The following is an 8,865-nucleotide window of genomic DNA, read 5'->3' as shown; positions in this document are numbered from 1 at the left end:
ACTCCCAATCCAGAAAAAAATTATCTAAATTATCATATTCTTTTAAAAGTTCCAACAGGTTCTTGGGACCAGCAGTTAGCATAATGGCTATGTCATTGGACTCCCACGTGGTCGACCGCTGTTCATGTCCTGGACCCGGAGGCTTAAAACCCATGCCAGGCGCATGTGCTTGCGTGCCCAAGATCCCGAGAGGAAAATGGAGGAGAAGGGATTGCAGTGTGACTGTCCCTCCTGGGGGGTGATTTCTCGCTTTCTGTCTCTCTGTCTCTCTCTGTCTGTCTGGCGAGTGCATGTGCCCTATGGCAAAAACCTCTCAAAAAAAAAAAAAAGAGAAAAAGAAAAAAGTTTCAAAGGTTCTTAATACAAGAGTGATTTACAAACTCAACTTTTTGCCTTGACATTTATCTATGAAGTCTCATTTTTGACCAAAAGAAGACACAGGTTTCTCATTAAACTTTATTTTAATGGGTCTCAAAATTCTGTGACAGATTTTTTGGTCAAATTGTTTCCATTAAAAAGTACTGATTTTAACAACTAATAACTTAAAACTGCCACACACAGAAAATGAAATGGCCCACAAAACATTTTCCTTTCCTTCTGAAGGTTTTATGATGCATTGTTATCATCAACCAGTCTTTTACTATTAAACTTAAATGGACAATTGAGACAAACAGTTCTGAGACTGTTCTTCCACCACTGATTAAGACTGGGGTGGCAGGAATTTGGGCTATTCATTTAGCCTTCTGAGCTTTCTGGGCAGACTTGGTGACCTTGCCAGCTCCAGCAGCCTTCTTGTCCACAGCTTTGATGACACCAACAGCAACCGTCTGTCTCATATCTCGAACAGCAAAACGACCCAGAGGAGGATAGTCAGAGAAGCTCTCAACACACATGGACTTGCCAGGAACCATACCAACAATGGCAACATCACCAGATTTCAAAAATTTAGAGCCATCTTCCAGCTTTTTACCAGAACAGCAATCAATCTTTTTCTTTAGCTCAGCAAACTTGCAAGCAATGTGAGCTGTGTGACAGTCCAGTACAGGGGCATAGCCAGCACTGATCTGGCCTGGATGGTTCAGGATAATCACCTGAGCAGTGAAGCCAGCTGCTTCCATTGGTGGGTCATTTTTCTGTCATCAGTAACATTGCCACGTCGAACATCTTTGACAGACACATTCTTGACATTGAAACCCACGTTGTCCCCGGGAAGAGCCTCACTCAGAGCTTCATGGTGCATTTCAACCGACTTGACTTTAGTTGTCACATTGACTGGTGCAAAGGTGACCACCATGCCAGATTTGAGCACACCAGTCTCCACTTGGCCGACAGGAACAGTGCCAATACCACCAATTTTATACACATCCTGGAGGGGCAGACACAAGGGCTTGTCAGTTGGATGAGTTGGTGGCAGGATGCAATCCAGAGCTTCAAGTAGTGTAGTTCCACTGGCATTGCCATCTTTACAGGTGACTTTCCATCCCTTGAACCATGGCATATTAGCACTTGGCTCCAACATGTCACCATTCCAACCAGAAATTGGCACAAACGCTACTGTGTCGGGATTGTAGCCAATTTACTTAATGTAGGTACTGACTTCTTTAACAATTTCCTCATATCTCTTCTGACTGTAAAGGTGACTCAGTAGAATCCATTTTGTTAACACCAACAATTAGTTGTTTCACACCCAGTGTGTAAGCCAGAAGGGCATGCTCACAGGTCTGCCCATTCTTGGAGATACCAGCTGCAAATTCACCAAGTCTTTGTGTCCTGGGGCATTGATGATACATGCTGGTCTCAAATTTCCACAGGGAAATATCAATGGTGATACCACACTCACATTCAGCTTTCAGTTTATCCAAGACCTAGGCGTATTTGAAAGGAGCCCTTTCCCAGCTCAGCAGCCTCCTTCTCGAATTTTTCGATGGTTCTTTTGTTGATCCCACCACATTTGTAGATAAGATGGCCAGCAGTGGTGGGCTTGCCAGAATCTACGTGTCCAATGACAACGATGTTGATGTGAGTCTTCTCCTTTCCCATTTTGGCTTTGATTTAGCAGTGGTTTTCACGACACCTGTGTTCTGGTGGCAAACCCATTGTGAAAAACTTAACATATCTGATTTTGATCTATTAAAACTAAAACCGGTTTTCTTGAAATTAAAAATTGCATAAAAAATACCTACTTAATGACTACAGTAAGCTACATAGCCCCAGCTAGGTGCTACTTTATAGTATGTTCATTCTACTCACTGAGTTCTATGCCTAAATATGTATATATTCATAGATATGTATATATCAGCTGCACTTGCTATTAAAAGTATTTAGATTAAGATCTTTGTGAATCATAAAATGTGGGGAAAAAAAGGCATGGAAAGCAACTATAGATTCCAGATTTTTTTAAGAGTTTTTTGCTTTAGGGCGCAGGTGTGAGCGCTTGCCAGAGAGACAGTGAGAGGAAAGTGAGAAATCAGACCCTTTGGGGATGGCCACACTGCAATCCCCTCTCTACCATTCTCCTTTTGGGATCTTGGGCACACACGCACGTACATGCAGCCAGCATGATTTTGAAACCACCAGGCCCAAGACTCAAACCATGGTCGGCCATGAGGGAGTCCAGCCACGTAACTGCTATGCCATCTGCTAGTCCCTTTACTATCAAATTTTTATTTACTTTTTTTTTTTTTTTAGGGAGAGAGATTTTTGGTATAGGGTGTGGGTGCTCACTGGAGACACACAGAAAGAGAGACAGAAAGCAGAAATCACTCTCTAGAGGGAATGACCAACTGCAATCCTTTCCCTGCAGTCTCCTCTATGGATTTGGGGCATGAAATCACATGTACCCGATATGAGTTTTAAGCCACCAGGCCTGGGACTCAAACCACAGTTGTTTATGTGGGAGTCCAGTAACATATCCATTATGCCATCTGCTGGCCCTTTTTCGTATGTTTTGAAAACTTTGTTTTAAAATGATGAGGTTAAAGGAATTAACTACATATTTTAAAAATCCATTTGTATCTGAGACAGACAGGAAGAAAAAAACATTAGTGTTATGATTTTAAATTCCCAATACATTACAGATATATATATTCTTTTAAGTACTAGTGAAAACAACATTATGAATTAAAACAAAACAAAACAAAATCTCAGGTAAAATAAAGAGCAGGTATCTATGCTTTCTTTATTTTAAAATGATCACTCATTTAAAACTTGCATACATAGTTCTCATGTGATAATATAGGTAATTTACTCTAAAATTTCTATCTCGTATAGTTAATAAATTATAGTGACAGTCACTATAAACTGTACTTTCAAAAGTATATTGAATAATGTAAGAAAAAATAGCTTTCTGAGCTATAATTGTTATGCAATAAACTATACATATTAAAGTGCCCAATTTCATACCTTTTAAAATAAGAGATAAAACTGTCTTTATTCAAACATTACATGATTCTACCAAATTACTAACCTCTCTTATTAGTCTAGTAGTTTTTTTTGGTAGCTTCTATAGGATTTTATCCACAATCATGATGGAATTAACTTTACATCAGAAATTTATGCAACAAATCTGTTAAAAATAGTCAATAAATCAAGAATAGATGGAAAAATCTTTATATATCTTATAGATGACAATATGATAAAATATACAAAAGTTATAGATGCAAATGCCTTTAATCCAAGCATCTCAATTTGGGACACATATTCTACAACTATCTTTAAAGCCATGAAAAAATTATAAATGTGCAAGTTTAATTATTGGTAATCGCAATAAAGTGTTACTTAAATTATGAACCGTCCTTTCAATGAAATGCTATACACTAAAAAAAAGCAAGCAAACAAAAACCTCAATACACCTAACCTTTAAGTTATAAAGTAATACACATGCCACCAAGGTGGGAGTTTCTGTCTCCAGTGTTCTCAACTGTAAACAGCCCACAAAACAGATTAGATGTTCAACAACAGTTAATGAGCAATGAATGAATATATCATTAATTAAATAAAAGTAAAGTGAAGAACAATGTATCTGAAACTACATTTGTGTGAAAAAGAGGAAGAAAGTAAGAATCTTCATTTGTCTTTTTTTGATAAACAAAATGTGTGTGTATAACAAAAATCATTCATCAAAAATGAACTATCATGAGGAATGAAGGTTAGGGTTGGAGGTGGGAGAGGCCTATCAGGTGGCATTCAGGGTAGATGAAGGGACCAGCAGATGGTATAATGATTATGTCACTGGACTCCCACATAGCTGAATGTGGTTCAAGTCCCAGACTTAGTGGCTTAAAACTCAAGCCAGGCACATGAGTATGTGTGCCCAAGATCCTGAGGGGAGAATGGAGGAGAAAGGACTGTAGTGAGGCCTCACCCTCTGGGGGGTGATTTTTCATTTTCGCCCAAGATCCTGAGGGCTCTCTGGTGAGCGCATGCACCCTACAGCAAAAATCTCTCTCTCTAAAAAAAAAGAAAAGAAAACCAAAAACTAGTGTAGATGAATACATTTAACTGCATAAAAAAACAGATTTCCATTCGTGCCACTGTATCATCTAGTAACGATTTATATATTACACAAATCTTCTATCATAATTCTAGCAATTATTGAAAATGAAAATAGAATCTTTTGGTATACATAAGCTATAAAAGCACATTGTACTCTAATAAAAACTCTACTAATATATATTATTTTGTGAAGAAAAATAAAAAAAACTTGTATTATTTTATGAAGATATAAAACATAATATTGAGGAGGACTGTCCCCATAACATAGTGGTCGAGCACCTTGTGGAGGGAAGAGGACCCTACATGACTGACATGGTTCAGGCCATGAAAATCAGGCTGGCTACATGTGTGCATGTGACCAGGATCCTAACAGGAGAGGAAATGGAGGAAGGCAGATTGCGGTATGATCAATCCCTATGAAAGGGTGAGGTAAATGCTTTCTATCTCTCCCTCTCTCTCTCTTTTTGTTCTCTCTCTCTGGTACCCACAGAAACCCTCTGATATAAAACAAAAATAAAGGCATAACATTGGGAAAATTGAAGTGTTTTATATCCAGGTTACAAAATAGAAGATTTAGGGATTTTTATTTCAAGACATCTTGGTAATATTGTAAATGTTATGATGTCATGGTCTAGTGTATAATTTACAATGCACTCAGGGTAAGGATATTCTAAGTTTTAATTTAAGCCATGCATTTATTAAGATAACGATGACTCCATATGTCAGGTTTAGGGCTTCTTGGCATGACAAACTTTAGCGTAAGACTCCAATATGTGGCATTTCACTTGCTAATAATTGTTTTTCTTTTAATAATGGCCATAAGTGTGAAATATTTAATGTGTTGTGTAGATTTTATAGTCCAAAGCAAAATGCAATAGCAAATAATATCAATAGATTAGGATATATGATTAAGAATATTGAATATTTGTTCACATTTTTATTAGAAAATAATTTAGCATCAAAATATAAGGAACATTAAATTAGAGGAAAACCTAAAGCAAAATACATCAAGATGGCAAGTACAGTAATGATAAAAATGAAATAGTGTGGTTTTATAATTATTTTTTCAAGGGAAGCAGTAATTTCCATATTCCTACTTTAAATGACCAATTCTCTGTTGTTCCTCTCTTTCTTAACATATCAACAGTAGACATGATTGGTAGTGTGCCCTTGGCTCCTAGGATACCCCTATCTTCTGGTTTTATAACTAAGCTACTGGTTATTCTATGCAGTTTCTATTACTGACTTTTCCTCATTTCCCCAACATTTAAACCTTTAAGGTTTAAGAGCTCAGTTCCTGACTATGTAATCTTTTAATTTTTTTTTTTCAAAATCTAACCCCATTCACTTGATCTCATGCAGCAAAATGAATCTAAAGGGAAACAATAACAACAAAAATTGTAATAAGATGATGAGTCTGAAATTTAAAAGTCTACCCTGGCACGCTCCAATGAAGTCCAGATTCATACATTCAATAATCCACTTTATATCTATAATTTCAAGCAATGTCAGAGTAAACATGTCTAAAGTCTAACTCCTTTCCCTCACTTTGACATTTTGTACTGTTGTTTACCCAAAGGGGAAATGCTATCCTTCTAGTTTCTAGCTGTGAGAGAAGTGGAAAACAATCATCATTGATTACTAATTTTTCTCATGCTTACATTCAACCATTAGCAAATTCGGATCACTAAGTCTTTAAAATATGCCTATACTACTTATAACTATCTATCTCTTCTCCTCTGTCCTACCCACCAATATCTTTTACATGGATGATTAAAATACTCTCCTAACCGGTTTCATTCACCCTATTTTTCGTTTTTAAAGAGATTTTTGCTATAAGATACATGCACTCACTGGAGAGACTGAAAGACAGAAAGCAAAAATTCACCCCTCATGAAGGATGACCATACTGTAATCCCTTCTTCTCCATCCTCCACTCAAGATTTTGGGCACACACGCACACATGCCCAGAGTGAGTTTCAAGGTACCAGATGCGGGATGTGAATCGTGGTTGACCACATGGGAGTCCAGCACCCAAACCACTACACCACCTGCTGGCCTCAAAATTCTGTTAAAACTACTAAATCAGGGGAACCAGCAGTTAGCATAATGACTATGTCGCTGGGCTCCCATGTAGTCAACCGTGGTTCACGTCCCCGACCCGGTGGCTTAAAACTCACGCTGGGCATGTGTGCGTGCATGCCCAAGATCCCGAGAGGAGCATGGAGGAGAAGGGAATGCAGCGTGACCATCCCCACTGGGGAGTGATTTCTCGCTTTCTGTCTCTGTGTCTCGCTCTGTCTGTCTGGCGAGCACACACGCCCTGTAGCGAAAATCTCTCAAAAAACAAACAAACAAACAAACAAAAAAGCTACTAAATCAGAACATGTTTTTGTCTCCTTAACCCTTATAGTATGGTCTCACTTTCATTAGAGTAAGAGTCCAAGCCCCTAACATGGCCTACAGCCCCCACATGAACTGCCTCATCCACTGCTGCTGATCATCTGGTCACAGTTGCTGTCACCCTCTTAACGCTCTGCCCCAGTGTTATCGGCCTCCTTGAACATACTCCAGCCTAATTCTTTTCCCTCAGACATCTTCATTTAAATGAGTTGCTCAGGTCTTGGCTCAGATGTCACCTTATCAGAGATCTTCCCTGGGTACCCTGTATAAAATAAACCTAATATTTCCTAGCTCTCTAGTTTATTTTATTTTCTTCCCGTTTTCATTATGATTTGTTTATTTTCCACATTTCTTCAGGAGAATATAAGTTTCATGAAGGCAGGGCTATATTATTTTTTGTCTACACACACAATCCCTAGAACAAGCCTCTCATACATAAAGAGTTCAATAGATATTTGTTGAATAAATAATTGAACAGAAAATAACAAAGAACTACCAATTTTTCATGAATGTAGTGTTAAAAATAAGACAGTGAACTAGAAATTAGATATTCTACCTTTAACCATTATTAAGCAGCAAAAAAAATGTTTAATATGTAATCAATGGAGAAAATATCTGTACAACTAAACCGTAGAACATAATTGTAAAACAAGAAATTGGTAGCCTGGAACATAGTTCAAATTCAATAAAATTTAAGAATCAAGAAGGAAATTAAGAACAGACTCCTTAGCCTCGTAGTTAAGGGAACCAGATCACACATGGTTGACTGTGTTTTGAATCCCAGCCCCAACAGAATGAAAAACTTGCTGGTACATGTGCACGCCTGCCCAAATCCGAGCAGGATGGATAAATGGAGGAAAAGGAATTGTGGTTGTTACTGCACCCCATTACGGGCAGCTTTATTCCTCGCTCTCTCTCTCTCTCTCGCTCTCTCTCTCTCTCTGTCTTTCTCCAGGGAATATACACACCCTCTGGCAATTAAGAAAAAAAAAAGAAAAAGAAGGAAATTAATATAGAATGCAATTCTGTAAGAATGGAATGCAATTATTCTAAATTATACTCTATATTTTCCTAATTTTGTTTATTTTATATATTTTTTTCCCCTGGGGGAAGGTAGGACTTAATTTGTTGACCAAAAAATTGTATAATTATATAATTTCAGTGTCCTGATTAATTATTCCAAAGAATGTTCACTTATAGAAATTAAGCTATTTACCTAAATTGATTCAGAAGAATTGATAGTTCTTATTCTGTAGTCTTTCCTCAGCTCCTTTATTATAATTGACAGTAAAAAACATTGCAAAAATCATAGAATTCCAGAAGCACTGATAATTGTACATAGTTCAACCTATGCAGTCAGATGAAAAATTTACACTGCATGAATCTAAAAAGAAATCGTCGATTACGTTTCTCAGGCAGCCATGTCCAAGACTGGAAACGCATAGTCAGCCATCTTTGTTCCAGCCATCTTAACATCACCAGCTGGCCAGAGGCTATTTTTTTCTTTACATCTCTCTTTCCTTGGCTTGTGTGTGGGTCTTCTGGGGAACAAAATGCAGAAGGCTTTTTCTACCACACAGACTTGACCACAAAGGAAATCACCTATTGCAGGCCCACTATTAATGTAAGGAGATTCAGTCATGTTAACCTCCACACTACCTGCAGACCTGCCACCTTTTTGTTTATGGATAAAAAAAAAGCTACTTTTATTTTTTGGTACAGAATTTCATTCCATTTTCTTTCTAGTAGAAAGATGCCATTCATATATAAGTGTGTAAAATGCATCATATTCTCTCATATGAATTATTATTGTATCTTGCTCCTCTGTCTTTGATTTTATATCTGTTTGTTACTTTGGCACTTGAGTCTGAATTCAGACAAATGAGCTGTGGTTGAAAAAAAATCTCTAGCTTTTTTCTTAAAGAAATTGTTCAATACAGATTTGTAAAAATTATGACATTCCAATTT

At 37.4% G+C, this 8,865-nt stretch overlaps 1 pseudogene; it reads right to left on the bottom strand.

Moving 5' to 3' along the window:
- Nucleotides 1–726: 726 nt before the first annotated feature.
- Nucleotides 727–2,095, bottom strand: LOC102497836 (elongation factor 1-alpha 1 pseudogene; annotated as a pseudogene).
- Nucleotides 2,096–8,865: the final 6,770 nt, after the last annotated feature.

The sequence above is a fragment of the Tupaia chinensis genome, unplaced genomic scaffold (assembly GCF_000334495.1).
Source record: "Tupaia chinensis unplaced genomic scaffold, TupChi_1.0 Scaffold145916_1, whole genome shotgun sequence".
Taxonomy (NCBI): domain Eukaryota; kingdom Metazoa; phylum Chordata; class Mammalia; order Scandentia; family Tupaiidae; genus Tupaia; species Tupaia belangeri.
Note: the sequence above shows the minus strand (reverse complement) of the source record. Positions and strands in the feature narration are given on the sequence as shown.